This window comes from Myotis yumanensis, unplaced genomic scaffold (genome assembly GCF_028538775.1).
Source record: "Myotis yumanensis isolate MYYU_CA2020_CCGP unplaced genomic scaffold, mMyoYum1.0.hap1 SCAF_5, whole genome shotgun sequence".
Taxonomy (NCBI): domain Eukaryota; kingdom Metazoa; phylum Chordata; class Mammalia; order Chiroptera; family Vespertilionidae; genus Myotis; species Myotis yumanensis.
In genome coordinates, this window is record NW_027223756.1 from 68,586,545 (window position 1) to 68,601,214 (window position 14,670).

Genomic DNA, 14,670 nt, shown 5'->3' on the forward strand with positions numbered 1-14,670 from the left:
TATGAAAAAAAGAATAGTAAGTTTTCAAAGTAAAATAGCAACTTTTTATTCAACCCACTCCATCATCAATATTGCACTTATTTCTCAACTGTCACTCTTTACTTTTTTATTTATTTAAGCAATTAGGGAGGTGAAACTGAAGAGGTATGTTTAAATCTTTCTTCCCATATAGAGAGAGCCAAATGTATCATAAAACATAAAATGATAAGATTTGAAATAAATAAATATGTTTCATTGTGGAAAAAAATTGGAGAGAGGGCCTGATTGTGACCTGCCATGTGAAAAAAAGTTAAACTAAAACCTCTGTCCTTGGAAAGCTGATTCATCTTGTGCAATGCCTATAAAAGACTGGAGGAATTTTATTTTTGCCCATTTCTGATAAGCTTACTGAGACACTTTTGCCATTTGACGACTAATTTTAATTAGTGAAGATGTGTTCCATTGGGAGTCTCTGAGAATTTCATATCTCTACTAGAAGCCTGCTGCACAAAATATGTGCATGGGTAGGGTCCCTAGGCCTGGCCGGCAATCAGGGCCGATCAGGTTCTCTGCCTCCTCGCCTCCCCGCCTCCCGCTTCCCTCACTCCCTCAGTGCCCCACCATCACTGCTGGTCACATGCCATGTTCCGTGCCACTCCCTGGTGGTCAGCGCACGTCATAGTGAGCAAGCGAACTCCTGTTCTCCTGGTTGAACTCCCAAGGAGACACTTTGCATATTAGCCTTTTATCTCTATCTCTATCTCTATCTCTATCTCTATCTCTATCTCTATCTCTCTATCATCTCTATGCAACACAGCATGACAAAGTTTGTACTGTACATGGGACAGTGATTTTTGGTTGGAGCACCGGATGTGTCTTCTTAATGATTGTGATGGCTCTCTGGCTATCAGCTGTTAACACCAGATGATTTCCTATGTCAGCTATAGAAGAATTCTTAACACTAGCCTGTGGAGAGCAAGAAGAGAAAATTGTAGCCCTGGCCTGTTTGGCTCAGTGGATAGAGTGTTGGCCTGTGGACTGAAGGGTCCTGGGTTCGATTCCAGTCAAGGGCACATGCCTGGGTTGCGGGGCGCAGCGGTCCTGTCACAGTGCCACGTGAGAATGCGAGTAAACATGCAGTCGGCAGAGTTGCCGCTCATTCATCCTGTGCTCGGGCTTCCAGAAAACCGCGCTGGATTCCAAGCGCCAGCCCTCCGCTCTGTGCACAATTTACACCCAGATGCTAGTTTTCAGCACAACAAAACGATATCAAACCACACTTTTTTTTTTTTTTATAAAAGTTTAGTTTTATTATAGGCGCTTTATGCAAACATTCAGTACTTTTTGCTTCTACTATAGTACTTTTAGCAAGGCAGTCGGTTACAGTCCAAATAAGAAAATATACACAAAAGTTACACATTTTATTAACAAAATCTACTTTGAATTATTATATAAACTTCTAACGCAATTGAAAACATCGTTTTATTCCATCTGATGATGTTTCTTCCGGTTCCTTCCACTATAAAGTCTTTCAAGACTCTGAACTTGATGGGATGATCTCATGTCAGGAAATATGAAACAGGTCACTCTACATAGTGTTTCCAGTAAGTGCTCACTTTTTAACTTTGACTAAATGCCATATTTTAACACAAACATTAGAAAATATTTAACAGCTTATCTGGTCACAGTTCACGAGCACTTGGCCCCAGCCTGGACGCTGACCATGGAGAAGTAGATGCCCTTCTGTGCAAGCAGCTGCTGATGGGTGCCGTGCTCCCTGATCTTGCCATTCTGAAACGCCACTATCAGGTCTGCGTTCTGGATGGTGGACAGGCGGTGAGCGAACACAATGCAGGTGCGGCCTTCTCTGGCTTTGTCCAGGGCTTCTTGGACAACCTTTTCACTCTCTGTGTCCAGAGCTGATGTGGCTTCGTCCAGAAGCAAAATGCGCAGCTGTCTCACCAGAGCACGCGCGATGGCAATGCGCTGCTTCTGGCCGCCGGAGAGCTGGGTTCCTTTGTCGCCTACTCTGGTGTTATATTTGTCAGGCAACATCTCAATGAAGTGGTGGATGTTGGCCTCCTGGGCGGCCCGCACAATCTCTTCCTGTGACACCATCCGGCTGTTGTCTCCGTAGGCAATGTTCTCGCTGATGCTGCAGTCAAACAGGAAGGGGTGTGCTTCTGTAGGGGGTGTGCAGGAGGCAGCTGATCAATGAATCTCTGTCATCATTGATTTTTCTATCTCTTTCTTCCTCTCCCTGCCTCTCTGAAATCAATAAAAACATATATTTTTTAAAATGAAGAGAAAATTGTGGAGTTGAAATTATTTTTCTCTAGGGATCTCAACTCATGTCTACCATGCGTGGCCCCTTAGGTAGGATAAAGTTTGTAGTATGAAATAATTTTTTAAATTGCAAGTCAGACACCATACACAGTCCAGAGCTATTTCTTGAGGATTTCTCCCCCTGCAGTCTACTCAAGGAGTGACTGGTTTTCCACTTCCAGACCTCTCCTGCTGGTCCCAAAGGTAGGATAGGTGCCATATTGTTTTCCATTGCCACTTCCTGACCAATCCCTCTCTCCTCCCTAAAATTCTCAGAATTGAATTTCTTATCATAAAAATTTATCATACACTCTCTCCAATTGTGGCTGCATTCTGGTGAACCCAAGTCATTCTACCTCATTTCCTTAAATTCCTAGATCATTGTCACTTTTCAATATAGCATCAGTTTTAATTCTGTGTGATTTTGAAGCAAATATATATGATATTCCCAACAACCTTTTAATGACTTCAGTGCCTCTACAGTTATTTTTGTCCTTGTCTTCTTAAGTTATGCACTTCATGGTCACATCATGGACTTTGTCATTACCAATAACTAATTCCTCCGGTGTCTAAATTTTATCCATCCCACACTAACCTCCACCTCCTAAATTGCAAAGTAGTTCCCTCTATTATTCTGATCCTGGTAATCCTTTGACTCCACCCAGACTTCTGATCCATTGATACTATAGCTTTTCATTGCTCTTTAATCATTTAATGTTCTCTCTTCTCTTCTTAGCATGAATTCCATAGTAATCTATCTAACCACTCCATTGCATTCACCCATAAACCCACTGTTTTATTATACTCCTTTGGCAAAATTATAGTCCTCTCTACTCTGTACCAATACATATGTTGGAATAGTAGCAGGAGAAAAGCACATGATTGGTATGTGTGTGGTGAGACCCAGTGGATCCTTAATGCTGCCTGACAATCACAATCCATCTTCCTAGGCCAGTGGTCAGCAAACTCATTCATTAGTCAACAGAGCCAAATATCAACAGTACAATGAATGAAATTTCTTTTGAGTGCCAAATTTTTTAAACTTAAACTTTATAGGTAGGTACATTGTTATTAACTTAATTAGGGTACTCCTAAGCTGGCCTTTGCTGAAAACGTCCTCAATCTGATTGAGGTACGTTCACTGAGGTCGATCCCTTCCAACTCTCCCATCCACACTCGTCTTGTATACTTGTTTCGTCTATCTCCTTTCGTTCATCCTCTCTATATGTCCAAACCATCTCAACATACCTTTCTCAATCCTTGACACTACATCTTCTTTCACTCCACAACGTTCCCTGTACGTGCGCGCCCACACGTGGTATATTGTGGAAGAGCCACACTCAAGGGGCCAAAGAGCCGCATGTGGCTCAAGAGCCGCAGTTTGCCGACCACTGCCCTAGGCCATTCATTTGTCCCCTCCTTAAACTCCTAAGATCTTCTCTCCTATATTTCTTCTGAGCTGATTACTTTGCTTCCTATTTCTCTGAGAAACAATCAAAAAATAACTTCTACATATTAATTGTCACCATCACATCTATCACCCAATAGCATCTGCATCAGGCACTCTGCCTCACACCTGTGATTAAAATGAAGGATTCCTCTTCCTAAGACCCTTCTTTTCCAATTGTGGCTTTTTCTCCCGTCTTTTCATTCCCTATTTTTTTTCTCTATTCACTCCCAAATGTTACCTTTGAAATTATGCCTACAGTGATGTTCATTTTAGAATTGCAAACTGCCTGCCCATAGTGACAACTGATCTTACTTGCTCTATGAATTTGTGTAGTATTTAGCACCTTCTAACATACCATGTAACTTATTCATTTATTTTTCGTATTGCCTGTTCCCTCCTAGAAATTAAGTCCCTTTGAGGGCAGGGATCTTTATCTTTTAGTCACTGTTGTATCCCAAATACATAGAACTGTGGATATAGCAGGTACTGAATATTTTTTAGTGAATCAATAAATTATTGTTCAAAAGGGTTTAAGTCATTCATGATGGAAATTGTTACAACACTAAACATATGTGGTACTTTGCTGATTTTTTAAAGAAAATTCTTCCTATCTTGAAATTTTTTTCATCCAGCTCAAAAATATTGTATAAATTAGAATTTTTGTTCATTTACTTTTTATAAAAAAACATAACTTACACTAATAAAAATTATGTGGGCTAAGGGATCCTTGCTATGATTCCTTTAAGTAATCCTTCAGACACCACTGAGACTTGGCAGTGCCTACAGCCTTCACTCCTGTGCCCTCACTCCCTCCATATATTCTTGTAGGAGAGAAGAATTGACTTCTAATGGCACATGTATTATCTTATGGATAAAAACGGAGTCATAATTACCATATTATTTGGATGAGCAATACCTTCTAGACTGTAACTATAAAAATGCATTGATGTTTTTGTTTTGGGGACAAGAAATTGTTGATATGCTCTAATTTCAGAGATTAAAATAAATTTTAAGTACACATTTTAATTCAGTCCTAATTTGAAAGAATTACACACTGCCAGGGTAGTACATTCACATTTCACTTCTTTTACGCTTCCTTCATTCACAGGCACATGACATACTTTTGCAAACAATCTTAAAAATAAAATGTTGAATATTACCTAAGAAATAAAAAACATCTTAAAAATAATTCAGGTTTATCATCTTTTAAAAATATTCCCTTATGTCTATCATTTCATTAACTCACATCAACTCAAAATATAACACCCCATGAGTACATGTATTCCATAACCTTTCTTTCACAATGCTATTAAAATTTTCTGATTATACAGCAGAAATCTGAAATATCCCCGGAGTCACTAAACCTGCCCTAAATGATTTGTGTGTAAGGCAAGCTACATTCAGACACGCATTTATCACAGCTGAAGTATTTCATGCTTTTTGAGGCTGAAGCTAGAAGAGGGAAGGAGCCACTCCGCTTCTGGCATTTGCAGGCAGCCTGTGTACTCACAAGGTCGCAGCACAGGGAGAGGAAGGGACCCGAGCTCTATGGGCTCTGCTCCAGCCTCCCCCAACCATCCCTTCTCCTGGTGTCCTTTCCTCTCTTCTGATCACCGAGTGCCGGATACCATCATCCTGGCAGCCGCCTCCATTTCTGAGAACCGATCTAAAGCCACACTTTCACTTTGTTCCGTCGATGGCTTTTTCAGTCTACCGCCTCTGTTCCCTCCCTGTTCACCTCCTCCCCAGAAAGACTGTTAAGTGAAGGATGACAGCGTGCTGATCAAATATTCTTTTCTTTCTTTATCCAAGGCAAGTAGTAGACTCGCGAGGTCGGAGTTCTGAATTTTTTTTTTCCTAAAGGACTTCGGTTCAAAAGTTCCTTGAGGTGTCTGCTGTGGGATAAGTATCAGTTGCAAAGCTTTATTGCTTTTGAGACTTTACATTCCATTTTCTCCTAAAGCAGCTTCATTAAGTCAAGCTTGCTATTTAGCTCAGGCTTGCCACTCGACAGGGTAGCGAAAGGATTAAATTAGACCCAATTTGATGCTGGAAGTTACTGCTTATTCCTTTAATAAGAGGCTTCCTACTTGTATAAAGGGGGCTTTCTAGTAAAATGTGTGAAATAAGCACATAATGGTGCTCTTCTTCCCTAGCTGCCTCCAAGTCTTATCAGGGTTTTCAGGCTTTTATTCCTGGGAAGGAAAGAGGCGATGCATTAAAAAACTAGGCAACCTCCTGTATTGGGATAATTTGAAAGGTTCCCAAACCTCTTTGTCTGTAAGTCTCTCTTTCCCAAGGACTCCTGAAAATTCTCTCATTTCTTGATTTACATGATAAAGGCAGCTCTTAACATAATGATATTATTTGGGTGCAGTTAAAATACATATTCTCAGTAATTTAGTTTACCTGTGCTAATGAGAATGGCTCCGAAAGAATAAGACAGAGTAGGACTAATTTAGTGGAATAAAAAAACAACATAAAAAAAACTTTAATCCTAGTCTTAGTATGGGACTCTGGGAAAAAGCTCACCTGGTAACAAAATAGCAACGTGGTAGCCTTGAACTTTTTTGAAAAAAGAGGATGCTCAAAATGAGTTGGAGAAGAAGCAAATGCTAACTGTATATGCCCATTGAGCAGTTATTCAATTGAGCTATTTCACTGTGCATTTAATTAGTATTTTTGTTTTTTCGTTTTGTCTAAGATTTTATGTATCCCATGGGAGGGGCCAGGCTGACACTGCTGCTGAAGGCTGGCAGGTTACACAGGGAGGAACTTGAAAAAAAACGGTGGTAGTCAGAGAAAGGCCAAGAAGGAAGAACAAGAACACAGAGTAGCTGCAGGAAGTCAATAGACACCTTTCCCCTCCGCCCCCACTGAGCACTTGTTGAGAGAGCTGAAGAGAGAGAGGGAGATGACGTGGGGGGAGGGGGGAAGAGGAAGGAAGGAGAGAAGGAAGTGAAAGGAGTTTTCAGGGATAAAATAGGCAGGTATAGGGAGTTTTAGGAATAAAGAGGGCCCATGGGAGAGGACTACAAAGGTGAGGGCCATGGAGCTGCCAAAAGGCATACTTTCACAGAGAAGGAAAAAGAAAAAGTGCCACAGGATAAGGGGAGAGGAAGACATCCATTCACAGAAGATAGGGAAAAGCTGCAGGGTATGGGGAGGAAGAGGAAACAAACTTTCACAGAGGATAGAGAAATGCTGACAAATGGGAGAAAGGAAAACAGATTTTCACAGGAGACAGAGTTCTACCACTGAAGGGGGAGAAAAGGAGGGGGGCACCACATGGGGTTTGGGCTTTGAAGCTGATATTCTATCAATTGGAAAGCAGCACCAAAAAAACAAAGAACTTCAGCCTTTATAAACCTTAGAAAAAAGGAGCTTAATGGGTCACCGCCTTGGGACCCCCTTTCTACGTTGGACTCTGTACTTGCTTCCAATAAATTTCCACCCTTTTCATCTACCACATTTTGTCTGTGGCTTTATTCTTCGAATTCATCTGGACAAGAACCGGGGAAAGAAATCACTCTTGCATCCTGCTCAGGAAAAACCACCTGACTCGGAAGGAAGGAAGGAAGGAAGGAAGGAAGGAAGGGAGGGAGGGAGGGAGGGAGGAAGGAAGGAAGGAAGGAATTTCATACTCAAAAGGTAGTATTAGTGGGGAAGAGAAAAACAGAAGGAGAATCTAGGCAAAAAGTCAGGAGGCAGATCGTGTAAACCTATTATAAAAAAGGCTAAACAAGCTTTTTAAAAATGAAATCTGACAGTTAATGTCCAAAGTCGGGCTCATCTCACAGAGGAGTGAGAGGTCCTGGGACCATGGCCTCCTAAGTCCTCCTTGCTGGCTTCCGGTAGTGCCCCCTGAGGCAGGAGCAAAGAACCCCAGGCTCTGTAAGATCCAGTGGAAAAAACCCCCGAGGAAGTGAGTTTTTCTATTTGAGGTAATTTTAGAACAAATTATTCTTCTTTGGGGTTAGATAAACACTTGTTTCTGCTGTGAGCGGTTCTGTGGTTCTGTACCCCAACTTCATGAACATGTTTCTATCACTGTTTTTATAGCCGAGATTTCTAGAAAAGTGCTTGTGCTGCCATACAATTAGTGTTCTTTTATCCATAGCTGCTAGCTTATATTCAGTCAACTAAAATCCCAAAGCCTTTTTATATATCCTACTGCCAAGGCAGTTCTCCCCCATTTGATATTCACGTAATTGATATTTTGATCCTAAAGGGAAGTGTTGTTACTAGAGCTACTGGAGAATGTGGTTTGAGTATTTGACAGCAATGGCCCTTCTATCCTTCAGAATTAGGCAACACTTACCCTCAGTCAGGCAGTGGAAAGCCACAGGCTTTCTGGTGGGGTGGACGCACATTAGCCCAGTAAAGAAAGCAGAGCTGTACATGTATGCTCTGCAGGCACCCAAATCCCAAAGGACAATGGGGGAAGGTCAGGACTCTCCACGTCCATTCTCCCCAGTGATCTGACCTATTGGAAAAGGAACTAAGTAAGTAACTCCCATTGTATTCAAATTAAGTAGCAAAGGGAGCCTGGGGAATAATTGTAATGGAGGTACTTTCACATAGAGATATAACATCATGATAAAGAAAGTTCCCTCCTAATTGGTCCTGAATAGGTGATCCGATATGACTGGAGATGGGGAGTGGAAGGGGGCTCAGGCATTTTACTCACTGTATTAAAAGGGTAGAAGGGGTTTTGCACTGACAAATTTAAGAGGGTTATATTTAGGATTGTCTCGCTCACATACCCCTCTCCATAATAATATTTTTCTAGCTCTAGTCTCATGCTTAGGTCTCAAATCTTTGCTTAACTCTGTCTTTGCCTGGGCTCTGCTTTCTCAAGTATTGCCAGCTGTGTTGTTATCCGATATTGAGCTGACAGCTATTCCTTTTGAAATACCCTAAGATTTCATATAATAATGTATTCCTGAGTGTTTCTAGGGATCCAGAATACATAAATATTCTTACTCTGTTTTGAAAAAATAGGGTATAATTTTTTTTCTCCCCTAGATTTTTGACATTTCTCTTTGTCCATTGTTCCTTTAAAAGTTGTTTAAAGTATCACTTTCTTACTCCACACCCTAAATGAATTTGACATGGAACTAAAACTGTGAATGCATTTAAAGCTGACCTTCTATAAAATTAATGGACTTTATAATCTATATGGACAGTATTTATCTATACTTATTTTAAATCACAATAATATGGGCACAGGGAAAAATATTCACTAGTATAGCATAATTGATTTATGATTTAAAAAAAAAGGACTACTAGTTTTCTGCCTTGTGCCTCCTAATCTCATTGGCTACTCCCCAGAGGCAAATACTCTCAACCACTTATCTTTCTAGCCACTTTCATAACTCTAGATAATATGTTTATGCCACTTAATCAACTTTAATATTATCTAATGCTTCCCTATTTTGAAAGATGAGAATTTAGCTCATGCCTTCTTGGCCCATATCCTTCTCTGTATTCTTGATTCTTATATTATTAATTCTCTTCTGGTTTATTTTTTGTAGCTGTAAATAATATATTGCTGGATTTCTTATTCCGATCATTTTAAGCAGCAAATGTGCTATTTTTATAAGATGACTTTTAAGTTATTCTTCCTTTTATATTTCTGATCCATTTTTTGGCAGCTACAGTTTTATTTACTTTTACTTCTTACATTGTTAAGGATGTTAACATTTACATCCTGTAAATATCTAAGTTAAGTCCTCATGGTATGTTTGTGGGATGACTATGAATATTAAAAATCAATAAATAGCTCATATGAATATGGCCTAAAATAATGTAGGTCATATTTTCCACATCTTTGGTTTTTATTTTCTAAATTCCAGATGATTTTATAAAAAAGTTTATTAACCAGTTCTCTTAATGAGCAAATTTATAACCTTTAAGTACTTGTTTCCTATTTTCTACCTATTCCTTCTGATAATTTTGGATTCTTATTGTATAAATTAAGTATCTTTTATTTCTTGAGCACTGTCAGTAGAGTTTTATTTAAACTCCTTTTTTTTGAATTATCTATACTTCCCCCAAAAGTTTTAAAGAATGATTATTTATCTAGTTATTTTTTCTTCATGGCTTTCCTCCTATGTATTATCAGCCTTGGTTGTGCACACATTTTTAAGACCCACAGCTTGTGTAAGCATGTATATTTGTTCTAAGGCCTTTCCTAGTATACCCCTGAGTAATTCTTAATTGGCTAGGTCACCAAGGCTCCCAGGGTTATCAAACTGCTAGCTTCTACTATGCATACATTAGGAGGATTTTACCCTGTTGTCCACCCTCCTCATAAGAAATCCTACATCTTCCTCGCTCTTATGTTCAATTTCTTAGAGACAAGCCTTCTATTGCTTTGCTTATAGTGAAACTGAAACAGAATTTTTGGACTGGAACACACATTGTTCCCCTGGGCAGACTGGTTTCCAGGCTCTTTGTCTGCCGGAGTCGAAGAATGAATCCACCGACGGAAGTTGGTATAGCAAAGGTGGAGATTTATTGAAGAACAAGTACAGATTCCCACATGGGAAAAGGGAAAGAATTTCACAGCGCAGACTCCCACGTGGGGAGGGGGAAAGAGTCCCACTGAGTTCCTTTTCCCTAAGGCTTATAAAGGCTGCAGATCTTTGTGCCTTGATATCCCCTCTGATTGGTCACTATTCCCTTAGACTGGTTTCTATAGTAACTCCTGAGCTCAACCGTGGAACCTTAACTGTGAGGTTCTCCCTACCTCCTTCCTTATTATTTTCCTATTCCCTCTGGGCTTTCTTCTTCTCCTTCTGAATGAAGGGCTTCCTTCCCTTTATTTTGTAAATACCAGTATAGACCTTCTGCTATTCCCAGCTCCCTCATTCTATGGAAATATGCCTGTTGCAGCTTTTCAGCTCCCTATTCTACGGAGATATACCTTCTGCTGCTCTGCAGCCCTGTGCTTCTTCCATGGTCCCCTTAATTTCTAAAATTTCCTAAACCTGTCTTTTTCACCTCTAAAAATTCTTGTTTCAAAACCCTGTTGTCTATACTATGCATTGGGGATAGGAAAGGGGAATCAAGCGTTCAAATTAGAGATCTTCACTTAAGCTTCCTGTTTTAGCTTTGATTTTGTTAAGTTGGATTTTTTATTAAATTAATTCATAATATTCTCTGCTTAGTTTTTAAAAATTTATTTTTGTTGATGAAAGTATAACAGGTGTCCCCTTTCCCCCTATTGACCTCCTCCCCCACCTCAGGCCTTCACCACACTATTGTTTGTGTCCATAGGTTATGTAGATATATGCATATAAGCTCTTTGGTTTGCTTTGATTTTAACTTCCATTCTCTGTCACTCCACCAGGTGGATGGCTCCTCCCTTGCTTGCAGCCCTCTCAAGGTATGTGGGGATCTGTGGCTTCCTAAAGTCTGTTTCTAGCCAACCAAACTAGCCCTCACCTTTCTAGCTCTCAGAAATGTGTGCAAAAACATTTTTTAAGATATGCAAAGTAATTGAGATGTGGTTCCATCATCTGATGCTGCCTTTGACTCTGTTTACCCTTTTATTCTCATTCCAAATGTATTTCTCTTCTCTCATTTCAATGTTACTTATGTGTTCTGCCATCTTGAACTGAAAGTTAATTTGTTAATTTGTTCTAAATGTTATCTGAAGCTTGGAAATGAAAGAAACCAATTTAAATGTGTTTTTAAAAAATCCTCATTTTACCATGAATAAGTCTAAACATCTCTGTACCTGATATGGACAGTGGACATTATTTATAGCTCATTTTACTGATGATTTCTGTGTTTGGAAGGTGGGAGGCAGGTGAATGTTTTACTGCAAATTACTCCGTGATTAAATGTCTGATGTGAGGAGAATTTGTTTAAACCTTGTATTTACCACTTTTCTGTGTCTCTCTCCTTCTAACCACCACTTATTGGTCCAAGGATGATTCCAACCAGGCATGATAAAGACTTCTTTCTTTCTTTCTTTCTTTTCTTTTTTAAAACCTGTTCTAAGTAATGAATTGTTGGCTCAGTTGTAGTGAAGCTGTTAACATGAGTGTGAGAGGTGCAGGGATCACATCTACACCACATGGAAGAGGCCTATCTGAGAGAATACAGCTGACCTTTAGAGAGAAGAGACTTGAGGACAAGAGAGAGTCCTAGTAGTGTTTCTATTTCTCGTTCCAATAGTTCTAGGTATCTATGAGGTTGAGCTTCACCCTTACTCTTTCTATACTTTAGCTTCTTAGCCAAGAACATCTCTTTCTCACTAAAGCAGCAGTTCGTTTCTATCAAATGCAACTAAAAGTTCAGATTTTAATTCACAGCCCAGCCATCATTTCTGCCTCTCAGAAACATATGCAAATTGACTCATAAATAATATACTCATAAATAATTCCAACTTTGCCCACTACATTCACTCCCTCAAGACCCAGGTATAAAAGTGATTTCAGAAAATAACCAAGGGGTTCTAATTCTATGAGTGACACACAGAAATATGGACACAATTGTTCTCTTAGATTCACCCATCTCTTAATAGGACAAAACATTTTTTTTTTTTGAGTTATTCAAAGTAATTGAGATGTGGTACATCATCTGAAGTTTACTGAAGAAGGGATTTGGAAAATAATTTTGAAAACTCGATTCTTTCTCTGGCTGGTTTGGCTCAGTGGATAGAACATCGGCCTGCAGACTGGGGGATTCCAGGTTCGATTCCGGTCAAGGGCACATGCCCGGGTTGCAGGCTCGATCCCCAGTGGGGGCGTGCAGGAGGCAGCCAATCAATGATTCTCTCTCATCATTGATTTTTTTATCTCTCTCTCTGCCTCTCCCTGTCTCTCTGAAATCAATAAAAATATTTTAAAACAACAACATCAAAAACTTTATTCTTGACTGTACTCTGATTTTTCTGGACTCTTAATGGAAAAGGTGATTGGTCAACTGTTCAAACTTTTCTTCCAAACTAAACTACTCTGTTAAATCTCTTTTAAAATAATGAGATCAATTATCTGGGTTGTTGAGCAGGTGTTAGCCTGGATTCCCTAAAAATAAATCATGTCAGGCTAATCTGAATTTTTTGATGAAGTAACTAAGTTAATTTATGAAAAGGCATAATTTATCTTGATTTTAGCAATGCTTTTGATAAAGCATCTCTCCAAAAGCTTGTGAATAAGTGCAAACATACTGGCATTAGCATAGGATGGCTAAAATAAATGACTAGTTGGCAAACTAGAGGATGTAATAATACATGGATAGTAATTCTTTGGGGCAGAGTTGACAAGCAGATTTCCAATGGGCTCAGAGTTCGGGAATACTTTAAGTAAGATTTATATTGCTAATTTAGCCATAAAACCACACTGTGCCAGCAATGCAATCTGCTGATGACTCCTAGATAGTAGTTTGAGATTCATAGGAAGATGGGTGACAGGGATAGGTAAACAAGTAAGATTCCCAAAACAAGATCAGAACCTGAATTTGGAATTTCAGGCTAAAGGAGCAGCTCAGTAACTGAACAATGATATCACTGAGGTGGAAGCAGGAGTTTAGGTAGTGTTGGACGTCACCATTGTTGAATGGTCTGTGTTGTACAGCTAAAAAGCTAAAGGCAGGGGATGGCTTAAGAACCTTCATTGTGGCTGAGTACTCCCCACTCCATGCAGAATTTTTGGGCTTCCAGTCCCATCAAGTATTTGCCAGAAAACTCTTTTTTTTTTTTTTTTTTTTTTAATATATATATATTTTTTAATTTTTTTTTATTTTTCGCTTAAAGTATTACAAAGGGTATTACATAAGTGTCCTTTTTTCCCCCCCGCCCTTGACAAACCCCTACCCTCCCTTACCCCCCAGTGTCTTATGTCCATTAGTTATGCTTATATGCATGCATACAAGTCCTTCGGTTGATCTCTTACTCCCCTCCCTCCTGCCCCCCAACTCTCTCTGGCCTTCCCACTGCAGTTTGACAATCAGTTTGAGGCAGCTCTGCCTCTGTATCTATTATTGTTCAAAAGTTTGTAATGGTCTTTATTATCCATGAATGAGTGAGATCATGTGGTATTTTTCCTTCATTGACTGCCAGAAAACTCTTATCTCCTCTCATTTAGCCCTCTAATGAAAGACCAGCACTCTTCACTTGGCTTTGAGATGCATAGAGATCTCTTTATTCTTAAGGGTGGCATACAATACAAAGAAGTCAATAATTCTGAGAAAGTAGGCCTCCTCAAACAATACCCTGAGTACTCCTGGTGGTTGATCTCTTTGGTGGCTTCCCATACATGGTTTCCGGAAGCTTCCCTTAACAGGGCTGCTCCTGGCAGCAGCAGGAGCCTATTTGTTGGTAATGGCTGCCAGGATGGTTCTCAGTGATGGCTCTCCTATGACAAAGACCCAGCACATTTTCTCAGAATCTCACTACCATAATCTCTCATGGGTTCCGTCAGATCTGCAAGGGTTGTTCACAACACTTTCCAGTTAGTCCTAGATACTGCCTTTGGCTGTTAACAATCTCAGTATCAGTCTTTCTCTTGATGCATCTGTAAGGATAACTCATAGTACCCTCTAGTTTCTATTTTATTGAGGAATTTAACAACTCTTTGAAAGAACTACAACTGTAGAGGAGTCTTTAGCGCCTTGTTACTTAAAGTGTGGTTCCTCTTAAGACTAGCAGCATTCTTGATAGAAATGTAGAATCTTGGTCCCGTCCTTTACCATTAAAAAAGATTGTGCATCCAACATGATTTCCCTGCACATTAAAGTTTTGAAAGCACTGGTGTAGAGGACAAGCTGAGAGAGAAAACAACTTTGGTGTCTCATGGTTAGACATTGACAATGCTTGCTTAACATCAATTATATCTTTCTTCTTCTATACCATACTGAAAGGGTTTATGTAAAAGGGAGCAATCAGATGCTTCACATGACTA

At 39.7% G+C, this 14,670-nt stretch overlaps 1 pseudogene; it reads right to left on the reverse strand.

Moving 5' to 3' along the window:
- Positions 1–1,450: 1,450 nt before the first annotated feature.
- Positions 1,451–5,354, reverse strand: LOC139011772 (ATP-dependent translocase ABCB1 pseudogene; annotated as a pseudogene).
- Between the last annotated feature and the right edge of the window lie 9,316 nt (positions 5,355–14,670).